This window comes from Labrus bergylta, chromosome 11, assembly GCF_963930695.1.
Source record: "Labrus bergylta chromosome 11, fLabBer1.1, whole genome shotgun sequence".
NCBI lineage: Eukaryota > Metazoa > Chordata > Actinopteri > Labriformes > Labridae > Labrus > Labrus bergylta.
Window position 1 is genome coordinate 28980435 of NC_089205.1, and position 25914 is coordinate 29006348.

The 25914-nt window shown below is 43.8% G+C and overlaps 67 non-coding genes across 67 annotated transcripts; all 67 read right to left on the minus strand.

The window, feature by feature from the left end:
- Window positions 1–232: 232 nt before the first annotated feature.
- Window positions 233–349, minus strand: LOC114921621 (U5 spliceosomal RNA). Its single transcript, XR_003809927.1, has one exon. It is a non-coding gene; the product is annotated as a U5 spliceosomal RNA (small nuclear RNA).
- Window positions 350–618: 269 nt separating this feature from the next.
- Window positions 619–735, minus strand: LOC114921620 (U5 spliceosomal RNA). The gene has a single exon (XR_003809926.1). It is a non-coding gene; the product is annotated as a U5 spliceosomal RNA (small nuclear RNA).
- Window positions 736–1004: 269 nt separating this feature from the next.
- LOC114921590 (U5 spliceosomal RNA) lies at window positions 1005–1121 on the minus strand. The gene has a single exon (XR_003809896.2). It is a non-coding gene; the product is annotated as a U5 spliceosomal RNA (small nuclear RNA).
- Window positions 1122–1390: 269 nt separating this feature from the next.
- Window positions 1391–1507, minus strand: LOC114921618 (U5 spliceosomal RNA). The gene has a single exon (XR_003809924.1). It is a non-coding gene; the product is annotated as a U5 spliceosomal RNA (small nuclear RNA).
- A 269-nt stretch (window positions 1508–1776) lies between these two features.
- LOC114921617 (U5 spliceosomal RNA) lies at window positions 1777–1893 on the minus strand. Its single transcript, XR_003809923.1, has one exon. It is a non-coding gene; the product is annotated as a U5 spliceosomal RNA (small nuclear RNA).
- Window positions 1894–2162: 269 nt separating this feature from the next.
- Window positions 2163–2279, minus strand: LOC136180836 (U5 spliceosomal RNA). The gene has a single exon (XR_010667460.1). It is a non-coding gene; the product is annotated as a U5 spliceosomal RNA (small nuclear RNA).
- Window positions 2280–2548: 269 nt separating this feature from the next.
- LOC114921615 (U5 spliceosomal RNA) lies at window positions 2549–2665 on the minus strand. The gene has a single exon (XR_003809921.1). It is a non-coding gene; the product is annotated as a U5 spliceosomal RNA (small nuclear RNA).
- Window positions 2666–2934: 269 nt separating this feature from the next.
- Window positions 2935–3051, minus strand: LOC114921614 (U5 spliceosomal RNA). The gene has a single exon (XR_003809920.1). It is a non-coding gene; the product is annotated as a U5 spliceosomal RNA (small nuclear RNA).
- A 269-nt stretch (window positions 3052–3320) lies between these two features.
- Window positions 3321–3437, minus strand: LOC114921613 (U5 spliceosomal RNA). Its single transcript, XR_003809919.1, has one exon. It is a non-coding gene; the product is annotated as a U5 spliceosomal RNA (small nuclear RNA).
- Window positions 3438–3706: 269 nt separating this feature from the next.
- On the minus strand, window positions 3707–3823 carry LOC114921612 (U5 spliceosomal RNA). Its single transcript, XR_003809918.1, has one exon. It is a non-coding gene; the product is annotated as a U5 spliceosomal RNA (small nuclear RNA).
- A 269-nt stretch (window positions 3824–4092) lies between these two features.
- On the minus strand, window positions 4093–4210 carry LOC114921611 (U5 spliceosomal RNA). Its single transcript, XR_003809917.2, has one exon. It is a non-coding gene; the product is annotated as a U5 spliceosomal RNA (small nuclear RNA).
- A 269-nt stretch (window positions 4211–4479) lies between these two features.
- Window positions 4480–4596, minus strand: LOC114921610 (U5 spliceosomal RNA). The gene has a single exon (XR_003809916.1). It is a non-coding gene; the product is annotated as a U5 spliceosomal RNA (small nuclear RNA).
- Window positions 4597–4865: 269 nt separating this feature from the next.
- LOC114921609 (U5 spliceosomal RNA) lies at window positions 4866–4982 on the minus strand. Its single transcript, XR_003809915.1, has one exon. It is a non-coding gene; the product is annotated as a U5 spliceosomal RNA (small nuclear RNA).
- A 269-nt stretch (window positions 4983–5251) lies between these two features.
- LOC114921607 (U5 spliceosomal RNA) lies at window positions 5252–5368 on the minus strand. The gene has a single exon (XR_003809913.1). It is a non-coding gene; the product is annotated as a U5 spliceosomal RNA (small nuclear RNA).
- A 269-nt stretch (window positions 5369–5637) lies between these two features.
- On the minus strand, window positions 5638–5754 carry LOC114921606 (U5 spliceosomal RNA). The gene has a single exon (XR_003809912.1). It is a non-coding gene; the product is annotated as a U5 spliceosomal RNA (small nuclear RNA).
- A 269-nt stretch (window positions 5755–6023) lies between these two features.
- On the minus strand, window positions 6024–6140 carry LOC114921605 (U5 spliceosomal RNA). Its single transcript, XR_003809911.1, has one exon. It is a non-coding gene; the product is annotated as a U5 spliceosomal RNA (small nuclear RNA).
- A 269-nt stretch (window positions 6141–6409) lies between these two features.
- On the minus strand, window positions 6410–6527 carry LOC114921604 (U5 spliceosomal RNA). Its single transcript, XR_003809910.2, has one exon. It is a non-coding gene; the product is annotated as a U5 spliceosomal RNA (small nuclear RNA).
- Window positions 6528–6796: 269 nt separating this feature from the next.
- LOC114921592 (U5 spliceosomal RNA) lies at window positions 6797–6913 on the minus strand. Its single transcript, XR_003809898.2, has one exon. It is a non-coding gene; the product is annotated as a U5 spliceosomal RNA (small nuclear RNA).
- Window positions 6914–7182: 269 nt separating this feature from the next.
- Window positions 7183–7299, minus strand: LOC114921603 (U5 spliceosomal RNA). The gene has a single exon (XR_003809909.1). It is a non-coding gene; the product is annotated as a U5 spliceosomal RNA (small nuclear RNA).
- Window positions 7300–7568: 269 nt separating this feature from the next.
- LOC114921594 (U5 spliceosomal RNA) lies at window positions 7569–7685 on the minus strand. Its single transcript, XR_003809900.1, has one exon. It is a non-coding gene; the product is annotated as a U5 spliceosomal RNA (small nuclear RNA).
- Window positions 7686–7954: 269 nt separating this feature from the next.
- Window positions 7955–8071, minus strand: LOC114921583 (U5 spliceosomal RNA). Its single transcript, XR_003809889.1, has one exon. It is a non-coding gene; the product is annotated as a U5 spliceosomal RNA (small nuclear RNA).
- Window positions 8072–8340: 269 nt separating this feature from the next.
- Window positions 8341–8457, minus strand: LOC114921572 (U5 spliceosomal RNA). The gene has a single exon (XR_003809877.1). It is a non-coding gene; the product is annotated as a U5 spliceosomal RNA (small nuclear RNA).
- Window positions 8458–8726: 269 nt separating this feature from the next.
- On the minus strand, window positions 8727–8843 carry LOC114921561 (U5 spliceosomal RNA). Its single transcript, XR_003809866.1, has one exon. It is a non-coding gene; the product is annotated as a U5 spliceosomal RNA (small nuclear RNA).
- A 269-nt stretch (window positions 8844–9112) lies between these two features.
- On the minus strand, window positions 9113–9229 carry LOC114921550 (U5 spliceosomal RNA). Its single transcript, XR_003809855.1, has one exon. It is a non-coding gene; the product is annotated as a U5 spliceosomal RNA (small nuclear RNA).
- A 269-nt stretch (window positions 9230–9498) lies between these two features.
- Window positions 9499–9615, minus strand: LOC114921589 (U5 spliceosomal RNA). The gene has a single exon (XR_003809895.2). It is a non-coding gene; the product is annotated as a U5 spliceosomal RNA (small nuclear RNA).
- Window positions 9616–9884: 269 nt separating this feature from the next.
- On the minus strand, window positions 9885–10001 carry LOC114921588 (U5 spliceosomal RNA). Its single transcript, XR_003809894.2, has one exon. It is a non-coding gene; the product is annotated as a U5 spliceosomal RNA (small nuclear RNA).
- Window positions 10002–10270: 269 nt separating this feature from the next.
- LOC114921587 (U5 spliceosomal RNA) lies at window positions 10271–10388 on the minus strand. The gene has a single exon (XR_003809893.2). It is a non-coding gene; the product is annotated as a U5 spliceosomal RNA (small nuclear RNA).
- A 269-nt stretch (window positions 10389–10657) lies between these two features.
- On the minus strand, window positions 10658–10774 carry LOC114921641 (U5 spliceosomal RNA). Its single transcript, XR_003809947.1, has one exon. It is a non-coding gene; the product is annotated as a U5 spliceosomal RNA (small nuclear RNA).
- Window positions 10775–11043: 269 nt separating this feature from the next.
- Window positions 11044–11160, minus strand: LOC114921591 (U5 spliceosomal RNA). The gene has a single exon (XR_003809897.2). It is a non-coding gene; the product is annotated as a U5 spliceosomal RNA (small nuclear RNA).
- Window positions 11161–11429: 269 nt separating this feature from the next.
- On the minus strand, window positions 11430–11547 carry LOC114921630 (U5 spliceosomal RNA). The gene has a single exon (XR_003809936.2). It is a non-coding gene; the product is annotated as a U5 spliceosomal RNA (small nuclear RNA).
- A 269-nt stretch (window positions 11548–11816) lies between these two features.
- LOC114921586 (U5 spliceosomal RNA) lies at window positions 11817–11933 on the minus strand. The gene has a single exon (XR_003809892.2). It is a non-coding gene; the product is annotated as a U5 spliceosomal RNA (small nuclear RNA).
- Window positions 11934–12202: 269 nt separating this feature from the next.
- LOC114921585 (U5 spliceosomal RNA) lies at window positions 12203–12319 on the minus strand. Its single transcript, XR_003809891.2, has one exon. It is a non-coding gene; the product is annotated as a U5 spliceosomal RNA (small nuclear RNA).
- A 269-nt stretch (window positions 12320–12588) lies between these two features.
- LOC114921584 (U5 spliceosomal RNA) lies at window positions 12589–12705 on the minus strand. Its single transcript, XR_003809890.2, has one exon. It is a non-coding gene; the product is annotated as a U5 spliceosomal RNA (small nuclear RNA).
- A 269-nt stretch (window positions 12706–12974) lies between these two features.
- LOC114921582 (U5 spliceosomal RNA) lies at window positions 12975–13091 on the minus strand. The gene has a single exon (XR_003809888.2). It is a non-coding gene; the product is annotated as a U5 spliceosomal RNA (small nuclear RNA).
- Window positions 13092–13360: 269 nt separating this feature from the next.
- LOC114921581 (U5 spliceosomal RNA) lies at window positions 13361–13477 on the minus strand. Its single transcript, XR_003809887.2, has one exon. It is a non-coding gene; the product is annotated as a U5 spliceosomal RNA (small nuclear RNA).
- A 269-nt stretch (window positions 13478–13746) lies between these two features.
- On the minus strand, window positions 13747–13863 carry LOC114921580 (U5 spliceosomal RNA). The gene has a single exon (XR_003809886.2). It is a non-coding gene; the product is annotated as a U5 spliceosomal RNA (small nuclear RNA).
- Window positions 13864–14132: 269 nt separating this feature from the next.
- LOC114921579 (U5 spliceosomal RNA) lies at window positions 14133–14249 on the minus strand. Its single transcript, XR_003809885.2, has one exon. It is a non-coding gene; the product is annotated as a U5 spliceosomal RNA (small nuclear RNA).
- Window positions 14250–14518: 269 nt separating this feature from the next.
- Window positions 14519–14635, minus strand: LOC114921578 (U5 spliceosomal RNA). Its single transcript, XR_003809884.2, has one exon. It is a non-coding gene; the product is annotated as a U5 spliceosomal RNA (small nuclear RNA).
- A 269-nt stretch (window positions 14636–14904) lies between these two features.
- Window positions 14905–15021, minus strand: LOC114921577 (U5 spliceosomal RNA). The gene has a single exon (XR_003809883.2). It is a non-coding gene; the product is annotated as a U5 spliceosomal RNA (small nuclear RNA).
- Window positions 15022–15290: 269 nt separating this feature from the next.
- LOC114921576 (U5 spliceosomal RNA) lies at window positions 15291–15407 on the minus strand. The gene has a single exon (XR_003809882.2). It is a non-coding gene; the product is annotated as a U5 spliceosomal RNA (small nuclear RNA).
- Window positions 15408–15676: 269 nt separating this feature from the next.
- On the minus strand, window positions 15677–15793 carry LOC114921575 (U5 spliceosomal RNA). The gene has a single exon (XR_003809881.2). It is a non-coding gene; the product is annotated as a U5 spliceosomal RNA (small nuclear RNA).
- A 269-nt stretch (window positions 15794–16062) lies between these two features.
- LOC114921619 (U5 spliceosomal RNA) lies at window positions 16063–16179 on the minus strand. The gene has a single exon (XR_003809925.1). It is a non-coding gene; the product is annotated as a U5 spliceosomal RNA (small nuclear RNA).
- A 269-nt stretch (window positions 16180–16448) lies between these two features.
- LOC114921574 (U5 spliceosomal RNA) lies at window positions 16449–16565 on the minus strand. Its single transcript, XR_003809879.2, has one exon. It is a non-coding gene; the product is annotated as a U5 spliceosomal RNA (small nuclear RNA).
- Window positions 16566–16834: 269 nt separating this feature from the next.
- Window positions 16835–16951, minus strand: LOC114921608 (U5 spliceosomal RNA). The gene has a single exon (XR_003809914.1). It is a non-coding gene; the product is annotated as a U5 spliceosomal RNA (small nuclear RNA).
- Window positions 16952–17220: 269 nt separating this feature from the next.
- On the minus strand, window positions 17221–17337 carry LOC114921573 (U5 spliceosomal RNA). The gene has a single exon (XR_003809878.2). It is a non-coding gene; the product is annotated as a U5 spliceosomal RNA (small nuclear RNA).
- A 269-nt stretch (window positions 17338–17606) lies between these two features.
- On the minus strand, window positions 17607–17723 carry LOC114921571 (U5 spliceosomal RNA). Its single transcript, XR_003809876.2, has one exon. It is a non-coding gene; the product is annotated as a U5 spliceosomal RNA (small nuclear RNA).
- Window positions 17724–17992: 269 nt separating this feature from the next.
- On the minus strand, window positions 17993–18109 carry LOC114921570 (U5 spliceosomal RNA). Its single transcript, XR_003809875.2, has one exon. It is a non-coding gene; the product is annotated as a U5 spliceosomal RNA (small nuclear RNA).
- A 269-nt stretch (window positions 18110–18378) lies between these two features.
- Window positions 18379–18495, minus strand: LOC114921569 (U5 spliceosomal RNA). The gene has a single exon (XR_003809874.2). It is a non-coding gene; the product is annotated as a U5 spliceosomal RNA (small nuclear RNA).
- Window positions 18496–18764: 269 nt separating this feature from the next.
- LOC114921568 (U5 spliceosomal RNA) lies at window positions 18765–18881 on the minus strand. Its single transcript, XR_003809873.2, has one exon. It is a non-coding gene; the product is annotated as a U5 spliceosomal RNA (small nuclear RNA).
- A 269-nt stretch (window positions 18882–19150) lies between these two features.
- Window positions 19151–19267, minus strand: LOC136180558 (U5 spliceosomal RNA). Its single transcript, XR_010667181.1, has one exon. It is a non-coding gene; the product is annotated as a U5 spliceosomal RNA (small nuclear RNA).
- A 269-nt stretch (window positions 19268–19536) lies between these two features.
- On the minus strand, window positions 19537–19653 carry LOC136180559 (U5 spliceosomal RNA). The gene has a single exon (XR_010667182.1). It is a non-coding gene; the product is annotated as a U5 spliceosomal RNA (small nuclear RNA).
- Window positions 19654–19922: 269 nt separating this feature from the next.
- On the minus strand, window positions 19923–20039 carry LOC136180560 (U5 spliceosomal RNA). Its single transcript, XR_010667183.1, has one exon. It is a non-coding gene; the product is annotated as a U5 spliceosomal RNA (small nuclear RNA).
- Window positions 20040–20308: 269 nt separating this feature from the next.
- Window positions 20309–20425, minus strand: LOC136180561 (U5 spliceosomal RNA). Its single transcript, XR_010667184.1, has one exon. It is a non-coding gene; the product is annotated as a U5 spliceosomal RNA (small nuclear RNA).
- A 269-nt stretch (window positions 20426–20694) lies between these two features.
- LOC136180678 (U5 spliceosomal RNA) lies at window positions 20695–20812 on the minus strand. The gene has a single exon (XR_010667302.1). It is a non-coding gene; the product is annotated as a U5 spliceosomal RNA (small nuclear RNA).
- A 269-nt stretch (window positions 20813–21081) lies between these two features.
- Window positions 21082–21198, minus strand: LOC136180562 (U5 spliceosomal RNA). The gene has a single exon (XR_010667185.1). It is a non-coding gene; the product is annotated as a U5 spliceosomal RNA (small nuclear RNA).
- A 269-nt stretch (window positions 21199–21467) lies between these two features.
- On the minus strand, window positions 21468–21584 carry LOC136180563 (U5 spliceosomal RNA). The gene has a single exon (XR_010667186.1). It is a non-coding gene; the product is annotated as a U5 spliceosomal RNA (small nuclear RNA).
- A 269-nt stretch (window positions 21585–21853) lies between these two features.
- Window positions 21854–21970, minus strand: LOC136180564 (U5 spliceosomal RNA). The gene has a single exon (XR_010667187.1). It is a non-coding gene; the product is annotated as a U5 spliceosomal RNA (small nuclear RNA).
- A 269-nt stretch (window positions 21971–22239) lies between these two features.
- Window positions 22240–22356, minus strand: LOC136180565 (U5 spliceosomal RNA). Its single transcript, XR_010667188.1, has one exon. It is a non-coding gene; the product is annotated as a U5 spliceosomal RNA (small nuclear RNA).
- A 269-nt stretch (window positions 22357–22625) lies between these two features.
- On the minus strand, window positions 22626–22742 carry LOC136180566 (U5 spliceosomal RNA). The gene has a single exon (XR_010667189.1). It is a non-coding gene; the product is annotated as a U5 spliceosomal RNA (small nuclear RNA).
- A 269-nt stretch (window positions 22743–23011) lies between these two features.
- On the minus strand, window positions 23012–23129 carry LOC136180689 (U5 spliceosomal RNA). The gene has a single exon (XR_010667313.1). It is a non-coding gene; the product is annotated as a U5 spliceosomal RNA (small nuclear RNA).
- A 269-nt stretch (window positions 23130–23398) lies between these two features.
- Window positions 23399–23515, minus strand: LOC136180567 (U5 spliceosomal RNA). The gene has a single exon (XR_010667190.1). It is a non-coding gene; the product is annotated as a U5 spliceosomal RNA (small nuclear RNA).
- A 269-nt stretch (window positions 23516–23784) lies between these two features.
- Window positions 23785–23901, minus strand: LOC136180568 (U5 spliceosomal RNA). The gene has a single exon (XR_010667191.1). It is a non-coding gene; the product is annotated as a U5 spliceosomal RNA (small nuclear RNA).
- A 269-nt stretch (window positions 23902–24170) lies between these two features.
- On the minus strand, window positions 24171–24287 carry LOC136180570 (U5 spliceosomal RNA). Its single transcript, XR_010667192.1, has one exon. It is a non-coding gene; the product is annotated as a U5 spliceosomal RNA (small nuclear RNA).
- A 272-nt stretch (window positions 24288–24559) lies between these two features.
- Window positions 24560–24673, minus strand: LOC136180783 (U5 spliceosomal RNA). The gene has a single exon (XR_010667407.1). It is a non-coding gene; the product is annotated as a U5 spliceosomal RNA (small nuclear RNA).
- A 269-nt stretch (window positions 24674–24942) lies between these two features.
- On the minus strand, window positions 24943–25059 carry LOC136180571 (U5 spliceosomal RNA). The gene has a single exon (XR_010667193.1). It is a non-coding gene; the product is annotated as a U5 spliceosomal RNA (small nuclear RNA).
- Window positions 25060–25328: 269 nt separating this feature from the next.
- On the minus strand, window positions 25329–25445 carry LOC136180572 (U5 spliceosomal RNA). Its single transcript, XR_010667194.1, has one exon. It is a non-coding gene; the product is annotated as a U5 spliceosomal RNA (small nuclear RNA).
- Window positions 25446–25714: 269 nt separating this feature from the next.
- LOC136180573 (U5 spliceosomal RNA) lies at window positions 25715–25831 on the minus strand. Its single transcript, XR_010667195.1, has one exon. It is a non-coding gene; the product is annotated as a U5 spliceosomal RNA (small nuclear RNA).
- Window positions 25832–25914: the final 83 nt, after the last annotated feature.

Genomic DNA, 25914 nt, shown 5'->3' on the forward strand with positions numbered 1-25914 from the left:
TCCTGGCCACTACACTCACGGCAAGCCTGACTTGTCGCACACTATGTGCATGTGCATCCCTGCCACAGTCTTTATGCAATAGAAATTCCCTTATCTTCTTGTACACTTTTTCTAATTGGTCATCACAGCAGCTGCATATTTGCAAATCTAGCCACTAATCACTCTACAATTTGGCTCAAGATCTCAGGCCAAGTTGCATTGGGTAGATTGTTTGTTTTCCACATAATAGAGAGGCTCAGCTACAAGGCTAAGCCTGCCAAAAATAAGTTGAACTCAATAGTGTTCCTCTCCACGGAAGTCTTTAGTAAAAGGCGAAAGACTTGTACGATATGAAGAGAAACCCGAGTATGTCAGGCTCATCGTAAAGGGCAGGATAACACACGTCGTCCTGGCCACTACACTCACGGTAAGCCTGACTTGTCGCACACTATGTGCATGTGCATCCCTGCCACAGTCTTTATGCAATAGAAATTCCCTTATCTTCTTGTACACTTTTTCTAATTGGTCATCACAGCAGCTGCATATTTGCAAATCTAGCCACTAATCACTCTACAATTTGGCTCAAGGTCTCAGGCCAAGTTGCATTGGGTAGATTGTTTGTTTTCCACATAATAGAGAGGCTCAGCTACAAGGCTAAGCCTGCCAAAAATAAGTTGAACTCAATAGTGTTCCTCTCCACGGAAGTCTTTAGTAAAAGGCGAAAGACTTGTACGATATGAAGAGAAACCCGAGTATGTCAGGCTCATCGTAAAGGGCAGGATAACACACGTCGTCCTGGCCACTACACTCACGGCAAGCCTGACTTGTCGCACACTATGTGCATGTGCATCCCTGCCACAGTCTTTATGCAACAGAAATTCCGTTATCTTCTTGTACACGTTTTCTAATTGGTCATCACAGCAGCTGCATATTTGCAAATCTAGCCACTAATCACTCTACAATTTGGCTCAAGATCTCAGGCCAAGTTGCATTGGGTAGATTGTTTGTTTTCCACATAATAGAGAGGCTCAGCTACAAGGCTAAGCCTGCCAAAAATAAGTTGAACTCAATAGTGTTCCTCTCCACGGAAGTCTTTAGTAAAAGGCGAAAGACTTGTACGATATGAAGAGAAACCCGAGTATGTCAGGCTCATCGTAAAGGGCAGGATAACAGACGTCGTCCTGGCCACTACACTCACGGTAAGCCTGACTTGTCGCACACTATGTGCATGTGCATCCCTGCCACAGTCTTTATGCAATAGAAATTCCCTTATCTTCTTGTACACTTTTTCTAATTGGTCATCACAGCAGCTGCATATTTGCAAATCTAGCCACTAATCACTCTACAATTTGGCTCAAGATCTCAGGCCAAGTTGCATTGGGTAGATTGTTTGTTTTCCACATAATAGAGAGGCTCAGCTACAAGGCTAAGCCTGCCAAAAATAAGTTGAACTCAATAGTGTTCCTCTCCACGGAAGTCTTTAGTAAAAGGCGAAAGACTTGTACGATATGAAGAGAAACCCGAGTATGTCAGGCTCATCGTAAAGGGCAGGATAACACACGTCGTCCTGGCCACTACACTCACGGCAAGCCTGACTTGTCGCACACTATGTGCATGTGCATCTCTGCCACAGTCTTTATGCAATAGAAATTCCGTTATCTTCTTGTACACGTTTTCTAATTGGTCATCACAGCAGCTGCATATTTGCAAATCTAGCCACTAATCACTCCACAATTTGGCTCAAGATCTCAGGCCAAGTTGCATTGGGTAGATTGTTTGTTTTCCACATAATAGAGAGGCTCAGCTACAAGGCTAAGCCTGCCAAAAATAAGTTGAACTCAATAGTGTTCCTCTCCACGGAAGTCTTTAGTAAAAGGCGAAAGACTTGTACGATATGAAGAGAAACCCGAGTATGTCAGGCTCATCGTAAAGGGCAGGATAACACACGTCGTCCTGGCCACTACACTCACGGCAAGCCTGACTTGTCGCACACTATGTGCATGTGCATCCCTGCCACAGTCTTTATGCAATAGAAATTCCCTTATCTTCTTGTACACTTTTTCTAATTGGTCATCACAGCAGCTGCATATTTGCAAATCTAGCCACTAATCACTCTACAATTTGGCTCAAGATCTCAGGCCAAGTTGCATTGGGTAGATTGTTTGTTTTCCACATAATAGAGAGGCTCAGCTACAAGGCTAAGCCTGCCAAAAATAAGTTGAACTCAATAGTGTTCCTCTCCACGGAAGTCTTTAGTAAAAGGCGAAAGACTTGTACGATATGAAGAGAAACCTGAGTATGTCAGGCTCATCGTAAAGGGCAGGATAACACACGTCGTCCTGGCCACTACACTCACGGTAAGCCTGACTTGTCGCACACTATGTGCATGTGCATCCCTGCCACAGTCTTTATGCAATAGAAATTCCCTTATCTTCTTGTACACTTTTTCTAATTGGTCATCACAGCAGCTGCATATTTGCAAATCTAGCCACTAATCACTCTACAATTTGGCTCAAGGTCTCAGGCCAAGTTGCATTGGGTAGATTGTTTGTTTTCCACATAATAGAGAGGCTCAGCTACAAGGCTAAGCCTGCCAAAAATAAGTTGAACTCAATAGTGTTCCTCTCCACGGAAGTCTTTAGTAAAAGGCGAAAGACTTGTACGATATGAAGAGAAACCCGAGTATGTCAGGCTCATCGTAAAGGGCAGGATAACACACGTCGTCCTGGCCACTACACTCACGGCAAGCCTGACTTGTCGCACACTATGTGCATGTGCATCCCTGCCACAGTCTTTATGCAACAGAAATTCCCTTATCTTCTTGTACACGTTTTCTAATTGGTCATCACAGCAGCTGCATATTTGCAAATCTAGCCACTAATCACTCTACAATTTGGCTCAAGGTCTCAGGCCAAGTTGCATTGGGTAGATTGTTTGTTTTCCACATAATAGAGAGGCTCAGCTACAAGGCTAAGCCTGCCAAAAATAAGTTGAACTCAATAGTGTTCCTCTCCACGGAAGTCTTTAGTAAAAGGCGAAAGACTTGTACGATATGAAGAGAAACCCGAGTATGTCAGGCTCATCGTAAAGGGCAGGATAACACACGTCGTCCTGGCCACTACACTCACGGTAAGCCTGACTTGTCGCATACTATGTGCATGTGCATCCCTGCCACAGTCTTTATGCAATAGAAATTCCGTTATCTTCTTGTACACGTTTTCTAATTGGTCATCACAGCAGCTGCATATTTGCAAATCTAGCCACTAATCACTCTACAATTTGGCTCAAGATCTCAGGCCAAGTTGCATTGGGTAGATTGTTTGTTTTCCACATAATAGAGAGGCTCAGCTACAAGGCTAAGCCTGCCAAAAATAAGTTGAACTCAATAGTGTTCCTCTCCACGGAAGTCTTTAGTAAAAGGCGAAAGACTTGTACGATATGAAGAGAAACCCGAGTATGTCAGGCTCATCGTAAAGGGCAGGATAACACACGTCGTCCTGGCCACTACACTCACGGTAAGCCTGACTTGTCGCACACTATGTGCATGTGCATCCCTGCCACAGTCTTTATGCAATAGAAATTCCCTTATCTTCTTGTACACTTTTTCTAATTGGTCATCACAGCAGCTGCATATTTGCAAATCTAGCCACTAATCACTCTACAATTTGGCTCAAGATCTCAGGCCAAGTTGCATTGGGTAGATTGTTTGTTTTCCACATAATAGAGAGGCTCAGCTACAAGGCTAAGCCTGCCAAAAATAAGTTGAACTCAATAGTGTTCCTCTCCACGGAAGTCTTTAGTAAAAGGCGAAAGACTTGTACGATATGAAGAGAAACCCGAGTATGTCAGGCTCATCGTAAAGGGCAGGATAACACACGTCGTCCTGGCCACTACACTCACGGTAAGCCTGACTTGTCGCACACTATGTGCATGTGCATCCCTGCCACAGTCTTTATGCAATAGAAATTCCCTTATCTTCTTGTACACTTTTTCTAATTGGTCATCACAGCAGCTGCATATTTGCAAATCTAGCCACTAATCACTCTACAATTTGGCTCAAGATCTCAGGCCAAGTTGCATTGGGTAGATTGTTTGTTTTCCACATAATAGAGAGGCTCAGCTACAAGGCTAAGCCTGCCAAAAATAAGTTGGAACTCAATAGTGTTCCTCTCCACGGAAGTCTTTAGTAAAAGTCGAAAGACTTGTACGATATGAAGAGAAACCCGAGTATGTCAGGCTCATCGTAAAGGGCAGGATAACACACGTCGTCCTGGCCACTACACTCACGGCAAGCCTGACTTGTCGCACACTATGTGCATGTGCATCCCTGCCACAGTCTTTATGCAATAGAAATTCCGTTATCTTCTTGTACACGTTTTCTAATTGGTCATCACAGCAGCTGCATATTTGCAAATCTAGCCACTAACCACTCTACAATTTGGCTCAAGATCTCAGGCCAAGTTGCATTGGGTAGATTGTTTGTTTTCCACATAATAGAGAGGCTCAGCTACAAGGCTAAGCCTGCCAAAAATAAGTTGAACTCAATAGTGTTCCTCTCCACGGAAGTCTTTAGTAAAAGGCGAAAGACTTGTACGATATGAAGAGAAACCCGAGTATGTCAGGCTCATCGTAAAGGGCAGGATAACACACGTCGTCCTGGCCACTACACTCACGGCAAGCCTGACTTGTCGCACACTATGTGCATGTGCATCCCTGCCACAGTCTTTATGCAATAGAAATTCCCTTATCTTCTTGTACACTTTTTCTAATTGGTCATCACAGCAGCTGCATATTTGCAAATCTAGCCACTAATCACTCTACAATTTGGCTCAAGATCTCAGGCCAAGTTGCATTGGGTAGATTGTTTGTTTTCCACATAATAGAGAGGCTCAGCTACAAGGCTAAGCCTGCCAAAAATAAGTTGAACTCAATAGTGTTCCTCTCCACGGAAGTCTTTAGTAAAAGGCGAAAGACTTGTACGATATGAAGAGAAACCCGAGTATGTCAGGCTCATCGTAAAGGGCAGGATAACACACGTCGTCCTGGCCACTACACTCACGGTAAGCCTGACTTGTCGCATACTATGTGCATGTGCATCCCTGCCACAGTCTTTATGCAATAGAAATTCCCTTATCTTCTTGTACACTTTTTCTAATTGGTCATCACAGCAGCTGCATATTTGCAAATCTAGCCACTAATCACTCTACAATTTGGCTCAAGATCTCAGGCCAAGTTGCATTGGGTAGATTGTTTGTTTTCCACATAATAGAGAGGCTCAGCTACAAGGCTAAGCCTGCCAAAAATAAGTTGAACTCAATAGTGTTCCTCTCCACGGAAGTCTTTAGTAAAAGGCGAAAGACTTGTACGATATGAAGAGAAACCCGAGTATGTCAGGCTCATCGTAAAGGGCAGGATAACACACGTCGTCCTGGCCACTACACTCACGGCAAGCCTGACTTGTCGCACACTATGTGCATGTGCATCCCTGCCACAGTCTTTATGCAATAGAAATTCCGTTATCTTCTTGTACACGTTTTCTAATTGGTCATCACAGCAGCTGCATATTTGCAAATCTAGCCACTAACCACTCTACAATTTGGCTCAAGATCTCAGGCCAAGTTGCATTGGGTAGATTGTTTGTTTTCCACATAATAGAGAGGCTCAGCTACAAGGCTAAGCCTGCCAAAAATAAGTTGAACTCAATAGTGTTCCTCTCCACGGAAGTCTTTAGTAAAAGGCGAAAGACTTGTACGATATGAAGAGAAACCCGAGTATGTCAGGCTCATCGTAAAGGGCAGGATAACACACGTCGTCCTGGCCACTACACTCACGGTAAGCCTGACTTGTCGCACACTATGTGCATGTGCATCCCTGCCACAGTCTTTATGCAATAGAAATTCCCTTATCTTCTTGTACACTTTTTCTAATTGGTCATCACAGCAGCTGCATATTTGCAAATCTAGCCACTAATCACTCTACAATTTGGCTCAAGATCTCAGGCCAAGTTGCATTGGGTAGGTTGTTTGTTTTCCACATAATAGAGAGGCTCAGCTACAAGGCTAAGCCTGCCAAAAATAAGTTGAACTCAATAGTGTTCCTCTCCACGGAAGTCTTTAGTAAAAGGCGAAAGACTTGTACGATATGAAGAGAAACCCGAGTATGTCAGGCTCATCGTAAAGGGCAGGATAACACACGTCGTCCTGGCCACTACACTCACGGTAAGCCTGACTTGTCGCACACTATGTGCATGTGCATCCCTGCTACAGTCTTTATGCAATAGAAATTCCCTTATCTTCTTGTACACTTTTTCTAATTGGTCATCACAGCAGCTGCATATTTGCAAATCTAGCCACTAATCACTCTACAATTTGGCTCAAGATCTCAGGCCAAGTTGCATTGGGTAGATTGTTTGTTTTCCACATAATAGAGAGGCTCAGCTACAAGGCTAAGCCTGCCAAAAATAAGTTGGAACTCAATAGTGTTCCTCTCCACGGAAGTCTTTAGTAAAAGGCGAAAGACTTGTACGATATGAAGAGAAACCCGAGTATGTCAGGCTCATCGTAAAGGGCAGGATAACACACGTCGTCCTGGCCACTACACTCACGGCAAGCCTGACTTGTCGCACACTATGTGCATGTGCATCCCTGCCACAGTCTTTATGCAATAGAAATTCCGTTATCTTCTTGTACACGTTTTCTAATTGGTCATCACAGCAGCTGCATATTTGCAAATCTAGCCACTAACCACTCTACAATTTGGCTCAAGATCTCAGGCCAAGTTGCATTGGGTAGATTGTTTGTTTTCCACATAATAGAGAGGCTCAGCTACAAGGCTAAGCCTGCCAAAAATAAGTTGAACTCAATAGTGTTCCTCTCCACGGAAGTCTTTAGTAAAAGGCGAAAGACTTGTACGATATGAAGAGAAACCCGAGTATGTCAGGCTCATCGTAAAGGGCAGGATAACACACGTCGTCCTGGCCACTACACTCACGGCAAGCCTGACTTGTCGCACACTATGTGCATGTGCATCCCTGCCACAGTCTTTATGCAATAGAAATTCCCTTATCTTCTTGTACACTTTTTCTAATTGGTCATCACAGCAGCTGCATATTTGCAAATCTAGCCACTAATCACTCTACAATTTGGCTCAAGATCTCAGGCCAAGTTGCATTGGGTAGATTGTTTGTTTTCCACATAATAGAGAGGCTCAGCTACAAGGCTAAGCCTGCCAAAAATAAGTTGAACTCAATAGTGTTCCTCTCCACGGAAGTCTTTAGTAAAAGGCGAAAGACTTGTACGATATGAAGAGAAACCCGAGTATGTCAGGCTCATCGTAAAGGGCAGGATAACACACGTCGTCCTGGCCACTACACTCACGGCAAGCCTGACTTGTCGCACACTATGTGCATGTGCATCCCTGCCACAGTCTTTATGCAATAGAAATTCCCTTATCTTCTTGTACACTTTTTCTAATTGGTCATCACAGCAGCTGCATATTTGCAAATCTAGCCACTAATCACTCTACAATTTGGCTCAAGATCTCAGGCCAAGTTGCATTGGGTAGATTGTTTGTTTTCCACATAATAGAGAGGCTCAGCTACAAGGCTAAGCCTGCCAAAAATAAGTTGAACTCAATAGTGTTCCTCTCCACGGAAGTCTTTAGTAAAAGGCGAAAGACTTGTACGATATGAAGAGAAACCCGAGTATGTCAGGCTCATCGTAAAGGGCAGGATAACACACGTCGTCCTGGCCACTACACTCACGGTAAGCCTGACTTGTCGCATACTATGTGCATGTGCATCCCTGCCACAGTCTTTATGCAATAGAAATTCCCTTATCTTCTTGTACACTTTTTCTAATTGGTCATCACAGCAGCTGCATATTTGCAAATCTAGCCACTAATCACTCTACAATTTGGCTCAAGATCTCAGGCCAAGTTGCATTGGGTAGATTGTTTGTTTTCCACATAATAGAGAGGCTCAGCTACAAGGCTAAGCCTGCCAAAAATAAGTTGAACTCAATAGTGTTCCTCTCCACGGAAGTCTTTAGTAAAAGGCGAAAGACTTGTACGATATGAAGAGAAACCCGAGTATGTCAGGCTCATCGTAAAGGGCAGGATAACACACGTCGTCCTGGCCACTACACTCACGGCAAGCCTGACTTGTCGCACACTATGTGCATGTGCATCCCTGCCACAGTCTTTATGCAATAGAAATTCCGTTATCTTCTTGTACACGTTTTCTAATTGGTCATCACAGCAGCTGCATATTTGCAAATCTAGCCACTAACCACTCTACAATTTGGCTCAAGATCTCAGGCCAAGTTGCATTGGGTAGATTGTTTGTTTTCCACATAATAGAGAGGCTCAGCTACAAGGCTAAGCCTGCCAAAAATAAGTTGAACTCAATAGTGTTCCTCTCCACGGAAGTCTTTAGTAAAAGGCGAAAGACTTGTACGATATGAAGAGAAACCCGAGTATGTCAGGCTCATCGTAAAGGGCAGGATAACACACGTCGTCCTGGCCACTACACTCACGGCAAGCCTGACTTGTCGCACACTATGTGCATGTGCATCCCTGCCACAGTCTTTATGCAATAGAAATTCCCTTATCTTCTTGTACACTTTTTCTAATTGGTCATCACAGCAGCTGCATATTTGCAAATCTAGCCACTAATCACTCTACAATTTGGCTCAAGATCTCAGGCCAAGTTGCATTGGGTAGATTGTTTGTTTTCCACATAATAGAGAGGCTCAGCTACAAGGCTAAGCCTGCCAAAAATAAGTTGAACTCAATAGTGTTCCTCTCCACGGAAGTCTTTAGTAAAAGGCGAAAGACTTGTACGATATGAAGAGAAACCCGAGTATGTCAGGCTCATCGTAAAGGGCAGGATAACACACGTCGTCCTGGCCACTACACTCACGGTAAGCCTGACTTGTCGCATACTATGTGCATGTGCATCCCTGCCACAGTCTTTATGCAATAGAAATTCCCTTATCTTCTTGTACACTTTTTCTAATTGGTCATCACAGCAGCTGCATATTTGCAAATCTAGCCACTAATCACTCTACAATTTGGCTCAAGATCTCAGGCCAAGTTGCATTGGGTAGATTGTTTGTTTTCCACATAATAGAGAGGCTCAGCTACAAGGCTAAGCCTGCCAAAAATAAGTTGAACTCAATAGTGTTCCTCTCCACGGAAGTCTTTAGTAAAAGGCGAAAGACTTGTACGATATGAAGAGAAACCCGAGTATGTCAGGCTCATCGTAAAGGGCAGGATAACACACGTCGTCCTGGCCACTACACTCACGGCAAGCCTGACTTGTCGCACACTATGTGCATGTGCATCCCTGCCACAGTCTTTATGCAATAGAAATTCCGTTATCTTCTTGTACACGTTTTCTAATTGGTCATCACAGCAGCTGCATATTTGCAAATCTAGCCACTAACCACTCTACAATTTGGCTCAAGATCTCAGGCCAAGTTGCATTGGGTAGATTGTTTGTTTTCCACATAATAGAGAGGCTCAGCTACAAGGCTAAGCCTGCCAAAAATAAGTTGAACTCAATAGTGTTCCTCTCCACGGAAGTCTTTAGTAAAAGGCGAAAGACTTGTACGATATGAAGAGAAACCCGAGTATGTCAGGCTCATCGTAAAGGGCAGGATAACACACGTCGTCCTGGCCACTACACTCACGGTAAGCCTGACTTGTCGCACACTATGTGCATGTGCATCCCTGCCACAGTCTTTATGCAATAGAAATTCCCTTATCTTCTTGTACACTTTTTCTAATTGGTCATCACAGCAGCTGCATATTTGCAAATCTAGCCACTAATCACTCTACAATTTGGCTCAAGATCTCAGGCCAAGTTGCATTGGGTAGGTTGTTTGTTTTCCACATAATAGAGAGGCTCAGCTACAAGGCTAAGCCTGCCAAAAATAAGTTGAACTCAATAGTGTTCCTCTCCACGGAAGTCTTTAGTAAAAGGCGAAAGACTTGTACGATATGAAGAGAAACCCGAGTATGTCAGGCTCATCGTAAAGGGCAGGATAACACACGTCGTCCTGGCCACTACACTCACGGTAAGCCTGACTTGTCGCACACTATGTGCATGTGCATCCCTGCTACAGTCTTTATGCAATAGAAATTCCCTTATCTTCTTGTACACTTTTTCTAATTGGTCATCACAGCAGCTGCATATTTGCAAATCTAGCCACTAATCACTCTACAATTTGGCTCAAGATCTCAGGCCAAGTTGCATTGGGTAGATTGTTTGTTTTCCACATAATAGAGAGGCTCAGCTACAAGGCTAAGCCTGCCAAAAATAAGTTGGAACTCAATAGTGTTCCTCTCCACGGAAGTCTTTAGTAAAAGGCGAAAGACTTGTACGATATGAAGAGAAACCCGAGTATGTCAGGCTCATCGTAAAGGGCAGGATAACACACGTCGTCCTGGCCACTACACTCACGGCAAGCCTGACTTGTCGCACACTATGTGCATGTGCATCCCTGCCACAGTCTTTATGCAATAGAAATTCCGTTATCTTCTTGTACACGTTTTCTAATTGGTCATCACAGCAGCTGCATATTTGCAAATCTAGCCACTAACCACTCTACAATTTGGCTCAAGATCTCAGGCCAAGTTGCATTGGGTAGATTGTTTGTTTTCCACATAATAGAGAGGCTCAGCTACAAGGCTAAGCCTGCCAAAAATAAGTTGAACTCAATAGTGTTCCTCTCCACGGAAGTCTTTAGTAAAAGGCGAAAGACTTGTACGATATGAAGAGAAACCCGAGTATGTCAGGCTCATCGTAAAGGGCAGGATAACACACGTCGTCCTGGCCACTACACTCACGGCAAGCCTGACTTGTCGCACACTATGTGCATGTGCATCCCTGCCACAGTCTTTATGCAATAGAAATTCCCTTATCTTCTTGTACACTTTTTCTAATTGGTCATCACAGCAGCTGCATATTTGCAAATCTAGCCACTAATCACTCTACAATTTGGCTCAAGATCTCAGGCCAAGTTGCATTGGGTAGATTGTTTGTTTTCCACATAATAGAGAGGCTCAGCTACAAGGCTAAGCCTGCCAAAAATAAGTTGAACTCAATAGTGTTCCTCTCCACGGAAGTCTTTAGTAAAAGGCGAAAGACTTGTACGATATGAAGAGAAACCCGAGTATGTCAGGCTCATCGTAAAGGGCAGGATAACACACGTCGTCCTGGCCACTACACTCACGGTAAGCCTGACTTGTCGCACACTATGTGCATGTGCATCCCTGCTACAGTCTTTATGCAATAGAAATTCCCTTATCTTCTTGTACACTTTTTCTAATTGGTCATCACAGCAGCTGCATATTTGCAAATCTAGCCACTAATCACTCTACAATTTGGCTCAAGATCTCAGGCCAAGTTGCATTGGGTAGATTGTTTGTTTTCCACATAATAGAGAGGCTCAGCTACAAGGCTAAGCCTGCCAAAAATAAGTTGGAACTCAATAGTGTTCCTCTCCACGGAAGTCTTTAGTAAAAGGCGAAAGACTTGTACGATATGAAGAGAAACCCGAGTATGTCAGGCTCATCGTAAAGGGCAGGATAACACACGTCGTCCTGGCCACTACACTCACGGCAAGCCTGACTTGTCGCACACTATGTGCATGTGCATCCCTGCCACAGTCTTTATGCAATAGAAATTCCGTTATCTTCTTGTACACGTTTTCTAATTGGTCATCACAGCAGCTGCATATTTGCAAATCTAGCCACTAACCACTCTACAATTTGGCTCAAGATCTCAGGCCAAGTTGCATTGGGTAGATTGTTTGTTTTCCACATAATAGAGAGGCTCAGCTACAAGGCTAAGCCTGCCAAAAATAAGTTGAACTCAATAGTGTTCCTCTCCACGGAAGTCTTTAGTAAAAGGCGAAAGACTTGTACGATATGAAGAGAAACCCGAGTATGTCAGGCTCATCGTAAAGGGCAGGATAACACACGTCGTCCTGGCCACTACACTCACGGCAAGCCTGACTTGTCGCACACTATGTGCATGTGCATCCCTGCCACAGTCTTTATGCAATAGAAATTCCCTTATCTTCTTGTACACTTTTTCTAATTGGTCATCACAGCAGCTGCATATTTGCAAATCTAGCCACTAATCACTCTACAATTTGGCTCAAGATCTCAGGCCAAGTTGCATTGGGTAGATTGTTTGTTTTCCACATAATAGAGAGGCTCAGCTACAAGGCTAAGCCTGCCAAAAATAAGTTGAACTCAATAGTGTTCCTCTCCACGGAAGTCTTTAGTAAAAGGCGAAAGACTTGTACGATATGAAGAGAAACCCGAGTATGTCAGGCTCATCGTAAAGGGCAGGATAACACACGTCGTCCTGGCCACTACACTCACGGTAAGCCTGACTTGTCGCATACTATGTGCATGTGCATCCCTGCCACAGTCTTTATGCAATAGAAATTCCCTTATCTTCTTGTACACTTTTTCTAATTGGTCATCACAGCAGCTGCATATTTGCAAATCTAGCCACTAATCACTCTACAATTTGGCTCAAGATCTCAGGCCAAGTTGCATTGGGTAGATTGTTTGTTTTCCACATAATAGAGAGGCTCAGCTACAAGGCTAAGCCTGCCAAAAATAAGTTGAACTCAATAGTGTTCCTCTCCACGGAAGTCTTTAGTAAAAGGCGAAAGACTTGTACGATATGAAGAGAAACCCGAGTATGTCAGGCTCATCGTAAAGGGCAGGATAACACACGTCGTCCTGGCCACTACACTCACGGCAAGCCTGACTTGTCGCACACTATGTGCATGTGCATCCCTGCCACAGTCTTTATGCAATAGAAATTCCGTTATCTTCTTGTACACGTTTTCTAATTGGTCATCACAGCAGCTGCATATTTGCAAATCTAGCCACTAACCACTCTACAATTTGGCTCAAGATCTCAGGCCAAGTTGCATTGGGTAGATTGTTTGTTTTCCACATAATAGAGAGGCTCAGCTACAAGGCTAAGCCTGCCAAAAATAAGTTGAACTCAATAGTGTTCCTCTCCACGGAAGTCTTTAGTAAAAGGCGAAAGACTTGTACGATATGAAGAGAAACCCGAGTATGTCAGGCTCATCGTAAAGGGCAGGATAACACACGTCGTCCTGGCCACTACACTCACGGCAAGCCTGACTTGTCGCACACTATGTGCATGTGCATCCCTGCCACAGTCTTTATGCAATAGAAATTCCCTTATCTTCTTGTACACTTTTTCTAATTGGTCATCACAGCAGCTGCATATTTGCAAATCTAGCCACTAATCACTCTACAATTTGGCTCAAGATCTCAGGCCAAGTTGCATTGGGTAGATTGTTTGTTTTCCACATAATAGAGAGGCTCAGCTACAAGGCTAAGCCTGCCAAAAATAAGTTGAACTCAATAGTGTTCCTCTCCACGGAAGTCTTTAGTAAAAGGCGAAAGACTTGTACGATATGAAGAGAAACCCGAGTATGTCAGGCTCATCGTAAAGGGCAGGATAACACACGTCGTCCTGGCCACTACACTCACGGTAAGCCTGACTTGTCGCATACTATGTGCATGTGCATCCCTGCCACAGTCTTTATGCAATAGAAATTCCCTTATCTTCTTGTACACTTTTTCTAATTGGTCATCACAGCAGCTGCATATTTGCAAATCTAGCCACTAATCACTCTACAATTTGGCTCAAGATCTCAGGCCAAGTTGCATTGGGTAGATTGTTTGTTTTCCACATAATAGAGAGGCTCAGCTACAAGGCTAAGCCTGCCAAAAATAAGTTGAACTCAATAGTGTTCCTCTCCACGGAAGTCTTTAGTAAAAGGCGAAAGACTTGTACGATATGAAGAGAAACCCGAGTATGTCAGGCTCATCGTAAAGGGCAGGATAACACACGTCGTCCTGGCCACTACACTCACGGCAAGCCTGACTTGTCGCACACTATGTGCATGTGCATCCCTGCCACAGTCTTTATGCAATAGAAATTCCGTTATCTTCTTGTACACGTTTTCTAATTGGTCATCACAGCAGCTGCATATTTGCAAATCTAGCCACTAATCACTCTACAATTTGGCTCAAGATCTCAGGCCAAGTTGCATTGGGTAGATTGTTTGTTTTCCACATAATAGAGAGGCTCAGCTACAAGGCTAAGCCTGCCAAAAATAAGTTGAACTCAATAGTGTTCCTCTCCACGGAAGTCTTTAGTAAAAGGCGAAAGACTTGTACGATATGAAGAGAAACCCGAGTATGTCAGGCTCATCGTAAAGGGCAGGATAACACACGTCGTCCTGGCCACTACACTCACGGCAAGCCTGACTTGTCGCACACTATGTGCATGTGCATCCCTGCCACAGTCTTTATGCAATAGAAATTCCGTTATCTTCTTGTACACGTTTTCTAATTGGTCATCACAGCAGCTGCATATTTGCAAATCTAGCCACTAACCACTCTACAATTTGGCTCAAGATCTCAGGCCAAGTTGCATTGGGTAGATTGTTTGTTTTCCACATAATAGAGAGGCTCAGCTACAAGGCTAAGCCTGCCAAAAATAAGTTGAACTCAATAGTGTTCCTCTCCACGGAAGTCTTTAGTAAAAGGCGAAAGACTTGTACGATATGAAGAGAAACCCGAGTATGTCAGGCTCATCGTAAAGGGCAGGATAACACACGTCGTCCTGGCCACTACACTCACGGTAAGCCTGACTTGTCGCACACTATGTGCATGTGCATCCCTGCCACAGTCTTTATGCAATAGAAATTCCCTTATCTTCTTGTACACTTTTTCTAATTGGTCATCACAGCAGCTGCATATTTGCAAATCTAGCCACTAATCACTCTACAATTTGGCTCAAGATCTCAGGCCAAGTTGCATTGGGTAGGTTGTTTGTTTTCCACATAATAGAGAGGCTCAGCTACAAGGCTAAGCCTGCCAAAAATAAGTTGAACTCAATAGTGTTCCTCTCCACGGAAGTCTTTAGTAAAAGGCGAAAGACTTGTACGATATGAAGAGAAACCCGAGTATGTCAGGCTCATCGTAAAGGGCAGGATAACACACGTCGTCCTGGCCACTACACTCACGGTAAGCCTGACTTGTCGCATACTATGTGCATGTGCATCCCTGCCACAGTCTTTATGCAATAGAAATTCCCTTATCTTCTTGTACACTTTTTCTAATTGGTCATCACAGCAGCTGCATATTTGCAAATCTAGCCACTAATCACTCCACAATTTGGCTCAAGATCTCAGGCCAAGTTGCATTGGGTAGATTGTTTGTTTTCCACATAATAGAGAGGCTCAGCTACAAGGCTAAGCCTGCCAAAAATAAGTTGAACTCAATAGTGTTCCTCTCCACGGAAGTCTTTAGTAAAAGGCGAAAGACTTGTACGATATGAAGAGAAACCCGAGTATGTCAGGCTCATCGTAAAGGGCAGGATAACACACGTCGTCCTGGCCACTACACTCACGGCAAGCCTGACTTGTCGCACACTATGTGCATGTGCATCCCTGCCACAGTCTTTATGCAATAGAAATTCCGTTATCTTCTTGTACACGTTTTCTAATTGGTCATCACAGCAGCTGCATATTTGCAAATCTAGCCACTAATCACTCTACAATTTGGCTCAAGATCTCAGGCCAAGTTGCATTGGGTAGATTGTTTGTTTTCCACATAATAGAGAGGCTCAGCTACAAGGCTAAGCCTGCCAAAAATAAGTTGAACTCAATAGTGTTCCTCTCCACGGAAGTCTTTAGTAAAAGGCGAAAGACTTGTACGATATGAAGAGAAACCCGAGTATGTCAGGCTCATCGTAAAGGGCAGGATAACACACGTCGTCCTGGCCACTACACTCACGGTAAGCCTGACTTGTCGCACACTATGTGCATGTGCATCCCTGCCACAGTCTTTATGCAATAGAAATTCCCTTATCTTCTTGTACACTTTTTCTAATTGGTCATCACAGCAGCTGCATATTTGCAAATCTAGCCACTAAACACTCTACAATTTGGCTCAAGATCTCAGGCCAAGTTGCATTGGGTAGATTGTTTGTTTTCCACATAATAGAGAGGCTCAGCTACAAGGCTAAGCCTGCCAAAAATAAGTTGAACTCAATAGTGTTCCTCTCCACGGAAGTCTTTAGTAAAAGGCGAAAGACTTGTACGATATGAAGAGAAACCCGAGTATGTCAGGCTCATCGTAAAGGGCAGGATAACACACGCCGTCCTGGCCACTACACTCACGGTAAGCCTGACTTGTCGCACACTATGTGCATGTGCATCCCTGCCACAGTCTTTATGCAATAGAAATTCCCTTATCTTCTTGTACACTTTTTCTAATTGGTCATCACAGCAGCTGCATATTTGCAAATCTAGCCACTAATCACTCCACAATTTGGCTCAAGATCTCAGGCCAAGTTGCATTGGGTAGATTGTTTGTTTTCCACATAATAGAGAGGCTCAGCTACAAGGCTAAGCCTGCCAAAAATAAGTTGAACTCAATAGTGTTCCTCTCCACGGAAGTCTTTAGTAAAAGGCGAAAGACTTGTACGATATGAAGAGAAACCCGAGTATGTCAGGCTCATCGTAAAGGGCAGGATAACACACGTCGTCCTGGCCACTACACTCACGGCAAGCCTGACTTGTCGCACACTATGTGCATGTGCATCCCTGCCACAGTCTTTATGCAATAGAAATTCCGTTATCTTCTTGTACACGTTTTCTAATTGGTCATCACAGCAGCTGCATATTTGCAAATCTAGCCACTAATCACTCTACAATTTGGCTCAAGATCTCAGGCCAAGTTGCATTGGGTAGATTGTTTGTTTTCCACATAATAGAGAGGCTCAGCTACAAGGCTAAGCCTGCCAAAAATAAGTTGAACTCAATAGTGTTCCTCTCCACGGAAGTCTTTAGTAAAAGGCGAAAGACTTGTACGATATGAAGAGAAACCCGAGTATGTCAGGCTCATCGTAAAGGGCAGGATAACACACGTCGTCCTGGCCACTACACTCACGGTAAGCCTGACTTGTCGCACACTATGTGCATGTGCATCCCTGCCACAGTCTTTATGCAATAGAAATTCCCTTATCTTCTTGTACACTTTTTCTAATTGGTCATCACAGCAGCTGCATATTTGCAAATCTAGCCACTAATCACTCTACAATTTGGCTCAAGATCTCAGGCCAAGTTGCATTGGGTAGATTGTTTGTTTTCCACATAATAGAGAGGCTCAGCTACAAGGCTAAGCCTGCCAAAAATAAGTTGAACTCAATAGTGTTCCTCTCCACGGAAGTCTTTAGTAAAAGGCGAAAGACTTGTACGATATGAAGAGAAACCCGAGTATGTCAGGCTCATGGTAAAGGGCAGGATAACACACGTCGTCCTGGCCACTACACTCACGGTAAGCCTGACTTGTCGCATACTATGTGCATGTGCATCCCTGCCACAGTCTTTATGCAATAGAAATTCCCTTATCTTCTTGTACACTTTTTCTAATTGGTCATCACAGCAGCTGCATATTTGCAAATCTAGCCACTAATCACTCTACAATTTGGCTCAAGATCTCAGGCCAAGTTGCATTGGGTAGATTGTTTGTTTTCCACATAATAGAGAGGCTCAGCTACAAGGCTAAGCCTGCCAAAAATAAGTTGAACTCAATAGTGTTCCTCTCCACGGAAGTCTTTAGTAAAAGGCGAAAGACTTGTACGATATGAAGAGAAACCCGAGTATGTCAGGCTCATCGTAAAGGGCAGGATAACACACGTCGTCCTGGCCACTACACTCACGGCAAGCCTGACTTGTCGCACACTATGTGCATGTGCATCCCTGCCACAGTCTTTATGCAATAGAAATTCCGTTATCTTCTTGTACACGTTTTCTAATTGGTCATCACAGCAGCTGCATATTTGCAAATCTAGCCACTAATCACTCCACAATTTGGCTCAAGATCTCAGGCCAAGTTGCATTGGGTAGATTGTTTGTTTTCCACATAATAGAGAGGCTCAGCTACAAGGCTAAGCCTGCCAAAAATAAGTTGAACTCAATAGTGTTCCTCTCCACGGAAGTCTTTAGTAAAAGGCGAAAGACTTGTACGATATGAAGAGAAACCCGAGTATGTCAGGCTCATCGTAAAGGGCAGGATAACACACGTCGTCCTGGCCACTACACTCACGGTAAGCCTGACTTGTCGCATACTATGTGCATGTGCATCCCTGCCACAGTCTTTATGCAATAGAAATTCCCTTATCTTCTTGTACACTTTTTCTAATTGGTCATCACAGCAGCTGCATATTTGCAAATCTAGCCACTAATCACTCTACAATTTGGCTCAAGATCTCAGGCCAAGTTGCATTGGGTAGATTGTTTGTTTTCCACATAATAGAGAGGCTCAGCTACAAGGCTAAGCCTGCCAAAAATAAGTTGAACTCAATAGTGTTCCTCTCCACGGAAGTCTTTAGTAAAAGGCGAAAGACTTGTACGATATGAAGAGAAACCCGAGTATGTCAGGCTCATCGTAAAGGGCAGGATAACACACGTCGTCCTGGCCACTACACTCACGGTAAGCCTGACTTGTCGCACACTATGTGCATGTGCATCCCTGCCACAGTCTTTATGCAATAGAAATTCCCTTATCTTCTTGTACACTTTTTCTAATTGGTCATCACAGCAGCTGCATATTTGCAAATCTAGCCACTAATCACTCTACAATTTGGCTCAAGGTCTCAGGCCAAGTTGCATTGGGTAGATTGTTTGTTTTCCACATAATAGAGAGGCTCAGCTACAAGGCTAAGCCTGCCAAAAATAAGTTGAACTCAATAGTGTTCCTCTCCACGGAAGTCTTTAGTAAAAGGCGAAAGACTTGTACGATATGAAGAGAAACCCGAGTATGTCAGGCTCATCGTAAAGGGCAGGATAACACACGTCGTCCTGGCCACTACACTCACGGCAAGCCTGACTTGTCGCACACTATGTGCATGTGCATCCCTGCCACAGTCTTTATGCAACAGAAATTCCGTTATCTTCTTGTACACGTTTTCTAATTGGTCATCACAGCAGCTGCATATTTGCAAATCTAGCCACTAATCACTCTACAATTTGGCTCAAGATCTCAGGCCAAGTTGCATTGGGTAGATTGTTTGTTTTCCACATAATAGAGAGGCTCAGCTACAAGGCTAAGCCTGCCAAAAATAAGTTGAACTCAATAGTGTTCCTCTCCACGGAAGTCTTTAGTAAAAGGCGAAAGACTTGTACGATATGAAGAGAAACCCGAGTATGTCAGGCTCATCGTAAAGGGCAGGATAACACACGTCGTCCTGGCCACTACACTCACGGTAAGCCTGACTTGTCGCATACTATGTGCATGTGCATCCCTGCCACAGTCTTTATGCAATAGAAATTCCCTTATCTTCTTGTACACTTTTTCTAATTGGTCATCACAGCAGCTGCATATTTGCAAATCTAGCCACTAATCACTCTACAATTTGGCTCAAGATCTCAGGCCAAGTTGCATTGGGTAGATTGTTTGTTTTCCACATAATAGAGAGGCTCAGCTACAAGGCTAAGCCTGCCAAAAATAAGTTGAACTCAATAGTGTTCCTCTCCACGGAAGTCTTTAGTAAAAGGCGAAAGACTTGTACGATATGAAGAGAAACCCGAGTATGTCAGGCTCATCGTAAAGGGCAGGATAACACACGTCGTCCTGGCCACTACACTCACGGTAAGCCTGACTTGTCGCACACTATGTGCATGTGCATCCCTGCCACAGTCTTTATGCAATAGAAATTCCCTTATCTTCTTGTACACTTTTTCTAATTGGTCATCACAGCAGCTGCATATTTGCAAATCTAGCCACTAATCACTCTACAATTTGGCTCAAGATCTCAGGCCAAGTTGCATTGGGTAGGTTGTTTGTTTTCCACATAATAGAGAGGCTCAGCTACAAGGCTAAGCCTGCCAAAAATAAGTTGAACTCAATAGTGTTCCTCTCCACGGAAGTCTTTAGTAAAAGGCGAAAGACTTGTACGATATGAAGAGAAACCCGAGTATGTCAGGCTCATCGTAAAGGGCAGGATAACACACGTCGTCCTGGCCACTACACTCACGGTAAGCCTGACTTGTCGCATACTATGTGCATGTGCATCCCTGCCACAGTCTTTATGCAATAGAAATTCCCTTATCTTCTTGTACACTTTTTCTAATTGGTCATCACAGCAGCTGCATATTTGCAAATCTAGCCACTAATCACTCTACAATTTGGCTCAAGATCTCAGGCCAAGTTGCATTGGGTAGATTGTTTGTTTTCCACATAATAGAGAGGCTCAGCTACAAGGCTAAGCCTGCCAAAAATAAGTTGAACTCAATAGTGTTCCTCTCCACGGAAGTCTTTAGTAAAAGGCGAAAGACTTGTACGATATGAAGAGAAACCCGAGTATGTCAGGCTCATCGTAAAGGGCAGGATAACACACGTCGTCCTGGCCACTACACTCACGGTAAGCCTGACTTGTCGCACACTATGTGCATGTGCATCCCTGCCACAGTCTTTATGCAATAGAAATTCCCTTATCTTCTTGTACACTTTTTCTAATTGGTCATCACAGCAGCTGCATATTTGCAAATCTAGCCACTAATCACTCTACAATTTGGCTCAAGATCTCAGGCCAAGTTGCATTGGGTAGATTGTTTGTTTTCCACATAATAGAGAGGCTCAGCTACAAGGCTAAGCCTGCCAAAAATAAGTTGGAACTCAATAGTGTTCCTCTCCACGGAAGTCTTTAGTAAAAGGCGAAAGACTTGTACGATATGAAGAGAAACCCGAGTATGTCAGGCTCATCGTAAAGGGCAGGATAACACACGTCGTCCTGGCCACTACACTCACGGCAAGCCTGACTTGTCGCACACTATGTGCATGTGCATCCCTGCCACAGTCTTTATGCAATAGAAATTCCGTTATCTTCTTGTACACGTTTTCTAATTGGTCATCACAGCAGCTGCATATTTGCAAATCTAGCCACTAACCACTCTACAATTTGGCTCAAGATCTCAGGCCAAGTTGCATTGGGTAGATTGTTTGTTTTCCACATAATAGAGAGGCTCAGCTACAAGGCTAAGCCTGCCAAAAATAAGTTGAACTCAATAGTGTTCCTCTCCACGGAAGTCTTTAGTAAAAGGCGAAAGACTTGTACGATATGAAGAGAAACCCGAGTATGTCAGGCTCATCGTAAAGGGCAGGATAACACACGTCGTCCTGGCCACTACACTCACGGCAAGCCTGACTTGTCGCACACTATGTGCATGTGCATCCCTGCCACAGTCTTTATGCAATAGAAATTCCCTTATCTTCTTGTACACTTTTTCTAATTGGTCATCACAGCAGCTGCATATTTGCAAATCTAGCCACTAATCACTCTACAATTTGGCTCAAGATCTCAGGCCAAGTTGCATTGGGTAGATTGTTTGTTTTCCACATAATAGAGAGGCTCAGCTACAAGGCTAAGCCTGCCAAAAATAAGTTGAACTCAATAGTGTTCCTCTCCACGGAAGTCTTTAGTAAAAGGCGAAAGACTTGTACGATATGAAGAGAAACCCGAGTATGTCAGGCTCATCGTAAAGGGCAGGATAACACACGTCGTCCTGGCCACTACACTCACGGTAAGCCTGACTTGTCGCATACTATGTGCATGTGCATCCCTGCCACAGTCTTTATGCAATAGAAATTCCCTTATCTTCTTGTACACTTTTTCTAATTGGTCATCACAGCAGCTGCATATTTGCAAATCTAGCCACTAATCACTCTACAATTTGGCTCAAGATCTCAGGCCAAGTTGCATTGGGTAGATTGTTTGTTTTCCACATAATAGAGAGGCTCAGCTACAAGGCTAAGCCTGCCAAAAATAAGTTGAACTCAATAGTGTTCCTCTCCACGGAAGTCTTTAGTAAAAGGCGAAAGACTTGTACGATATGAAGAGAAACCCGAGTATGTCAGGCTCATCGTAAAGGGCAGGATAACACACGTCGTCCTGGCCACTACACTCACGGCAAGCCTGACTTGTCGCACACTATGTGCATGTGCATCCCTGCCACAGTCTTTATGCAATAGAAATTCCGTTATCTTCTTGTACACGTTTTCTAATTGGTCATCACAGCAGCTGCATATTTGCAAATCTAGCCACTAACCACTCTACAATTTGGCTCAAGATCTCAGGCCAAGTTGCATTGGGTAGATTGTTTGTTTTCCACATAATAGAGAGGCTCAGCTACAAGGCTAAGCCTGCCAAAAATAAGTTGAACTCAATAGTGTTCCTCTCCACGGAAGTCTTTAGTAAAAGGCGAAAGACTTGTACGATATGAAGAGAAACCCGAGTATGTCAGGCTCATCGTAAAGGGCAGGATAACACACGTCGTCCTGGCCACTACACTCACGGTAAGCCTGACTTGTCGCACACTATGTGCATGTGCATCCCTGCCACAGTCTTTATGCAATAGAAATTCCCTTATCTTCTTGTACACTTTTTCTAATTGGTCATCACAGCAGCTGCATATTTGCAAATCTAGCCACTAATCACTCTACAATTTGGCTCAAGATCTCAGGCCAAGTTGCATTGGGTAGGTTGTTTGTTTTCCACATAATAGAGAGGCTCAGCTACAAGGCTAAGCCTGCCAAAAATAAGTTGAACTCAATAGTGTTCCTCTCCACGGAAGTCTTTAGTAAAAGGCGAAAGACTTGTACGATATGAAGAGAAACCCGAGTATGTCAGGCTCATCGTAAAGGGCAGGATAACACACGTCGTCCTGGCCACTACACTCACGGTAAGCCTGACTTGTCGCACACTATGTGCATGTGCATCCCTGCCACAGTCTTTATGCAATAGAAATTCCCTTATCTTCTTGTACACTTTTTCTAATTGGTCATCACAGCAGCTGCATATTTGCAAATCTAGCCACTAATCACTCTACAATTTGGCTCAAGATCTCAGGCCAAGTTGCATTGGGTAGATTGTTTGTTTTCCACATAATAGAGAGGCTCAGCTACAAGGCTAAGCCTGCCAAAAATAAGTTGGAACTCAATAGTGTTCCTCTCCACGGAAGTCTTTAGTAAAAGGCGAAAGACTTGTACGATATGAAGAGAAACCCGAGTATGTCAGGCTCATCGTAAAGGGCAGGATAACACACGTCGTCCTGGCCACTACACTCACGGCAAGCCTGACTTGTCGCACACTATGTGCATGTGCATCCCTGCCACAGTCTTTATGCAATAGAAATTCCGTTATCTTCTTGTACACGTTTTCTAATTGGTCATCACAGCAGCTGCATATTTGCAAATCTAGCCACTAACCACTCTACAATTTGGCTCAAGATCTCAGGCCAAGTTGCATTGGGTAGATTGTTTGTTTTCCACATAATAGAGAGGCTCAGCTACAAGGCTAAGCCTGCCAAAAATAAGTTGAACTCAATAGTGTTCCTCTCCACGGAAGTCTTTAGTAAAAGGCGAAAGACTTGTACGATATGAAGAGAAACCCGAGTATGTCAGGCTCATCGTAAAGGGCAGGATAACACACGTCGTCCTGGCCACTACACTCACGGCAAGCCTGACTTGTCGCACACTATGTGCATGTGCATCCCTGCCACAGTCTTTATGCAATAGAAATTCCGTTATCTTCTTGTACACGTTTTCTAATTGGTCATCACAGCAGCTGCATATTTGCAAATCTAGCCACTAATCACTCTACAATTTGGCTCAAGATCTCAGGCCAAGTTGCATTGGGTAGATTGTTTGTTTTCCACATAATAGAGAGGCTCAGCTACAAGGCTAAGCCTGCCAAAAATAAGTTGAACTCAATAGTGTTCCTCTCCACGGAAGTCTTTAGTAAAAGGCGAAAGACTTGTACGATATGAAGAGAAACCCGAGTATGTCAGGCTCATCGTAAAGGGCAGGATAACACACGTCGTCCTGGCCACTACACTCACGGTAAGCCTGACTTGTCGCACACTATGTGCATGTGCATCCCTGCCACAGTCTTTATGCAATAGAAATTCCCTTATCTTCTTGTACACTTTTTCTAATTGGTCATCACAGCAGCTGCATATTTGCAAATCTAGCCACTAACCACTCTACAATTTGGCTCAAGATCTCAGGCCAAGTTGCATTGGGTAGATTGTTTGTTTTCCACATAATAGAGAGGCTCAGCTACAAGGCTAAGCCTGCCAAAAATAAGTTGAACTCAATAGTGTTCCTCTCCACGGAAGTCTTTAGTAAAAGGCGAAAGACTTGTACGATATGAAGAGAAACCCGAGTATGTCAGGCTCATCGTAAAGGGCAGGATAACACACGTCGTCCTGGCCACTACACTCACGGTAAGCCTGACTTGTCGCACACTATGTGCATGTGCATCCCTGCCACAGTCTTTATGCAATAGAAATTCCGTTATCTTCTTGTACACGTTTTCTAATTGGTCATCACAGCAGCTGCATATTTGCAAATCTAGCCACTAATCACTCTACAATTTGGCTCAAGGTCTCAGGCCAAGTTGCATTGGGTAGATTGTTTGTTTTCCACATAATAGAGAGGCTCAGCTACAAGGCTAACCCTGCCAAAAATAAGTTGAACTCAATAGTGTTCCTCTCCACGGAAGTCTTTAGTAAAAGGCGAAAGACTTGTACGATATGAAGAGAAACCCGAGTATGTCAGGCTCATCGTAAAGGGCAGGATAACACACGTCGTCCTGGCCACTACACTCACGGCAAGCCTGACTTGTCGCACACTATGTGCATGTGCATCCCTGCCACAGTCTTTATGCAATAGAAATTCCGTTATCTTCTTGTACACGTTTTCTAATTGGTCATCACAGCAGCTGCATATTTGCAAATCTAGCCACTAATCACTCCACAATTTGGCTCAAGATCTCAGGCCAAGTTGCATTGGGTAGATTGTTTGTTTTCCACATAATAGAGAGGCTCAGCTACAAGGCTAAGCCTGCCAAAAATAAGTTGAACTCAATAGTGTTCCTCTCCACGGAAGTCTTTAGTAAAAGGCGAAAGACTTGTACGATATGAAGAGAAACCCGAGTATGTCAGGCTCATCGTAAAGGGCAGGATAACACACGTCGTCCTGGCCACTACACTCACGGTAAGCCTGACTTGTCGCATACTATGTGCATGTGCATCCCTGCCACAGTCTTTATGCAATAGAAATTCCCTTATCTTCTTGTACACTTTTTCTAATTGGTCATCACAGCAGCTGCATATTTGCAAATCTAGCCACTAATCACTCTACAATTTGGCTCAAGATCTCAGGCCAAGTTGCATTGGGTAGATTGTTTGTTTTCCACATAATAGAGAGGCTCAGCTACAAGGCTAAGCCTGCCAAAAATAAGTTGAACTCAATAGTGTTCCTCTCCACGGAAGTCTTTAGTAAAAGGCGAAAGACTTGTACGATATGAAGAGAAACCCGAGTATGTCAGGCTCATCGTAAAGGGCAGGATAACACACGTCGTCCTGGCCACTACACTCACGGTAAGCCTGACTTGTCGCACACTATGTGCATGTGCATCCCTGCCACAGTCTTTATGCAATAGAAATTCCCTTATCTTCTTGTACACTTTTTCTAATTGGTCATCACAGCAGCTGCATATTTGCAAATCTAGCCACTAATCACTCTACAATTTGGCTCAAGGTCTCAGGCCAAGTTGCATTGGGTAGATTGTTTGTTTTCCACATAATAGAGAGGCTCAGCTACAAGGCTAAGCCTGCCAAAAATAAGTTGAACTCAATAGTGTTCCTCTCCACGGAAGTCTTTAGTAAAAGGCGAAAGACTTGTACGATATGAAGAGAAACCCGAGTATGTCAGGCTCATCGTAAAGGGCAGGATAACACACGTCGTCCTGGCCACTACACTCACGGCAAGCCTGACTTGTCGCACACTATG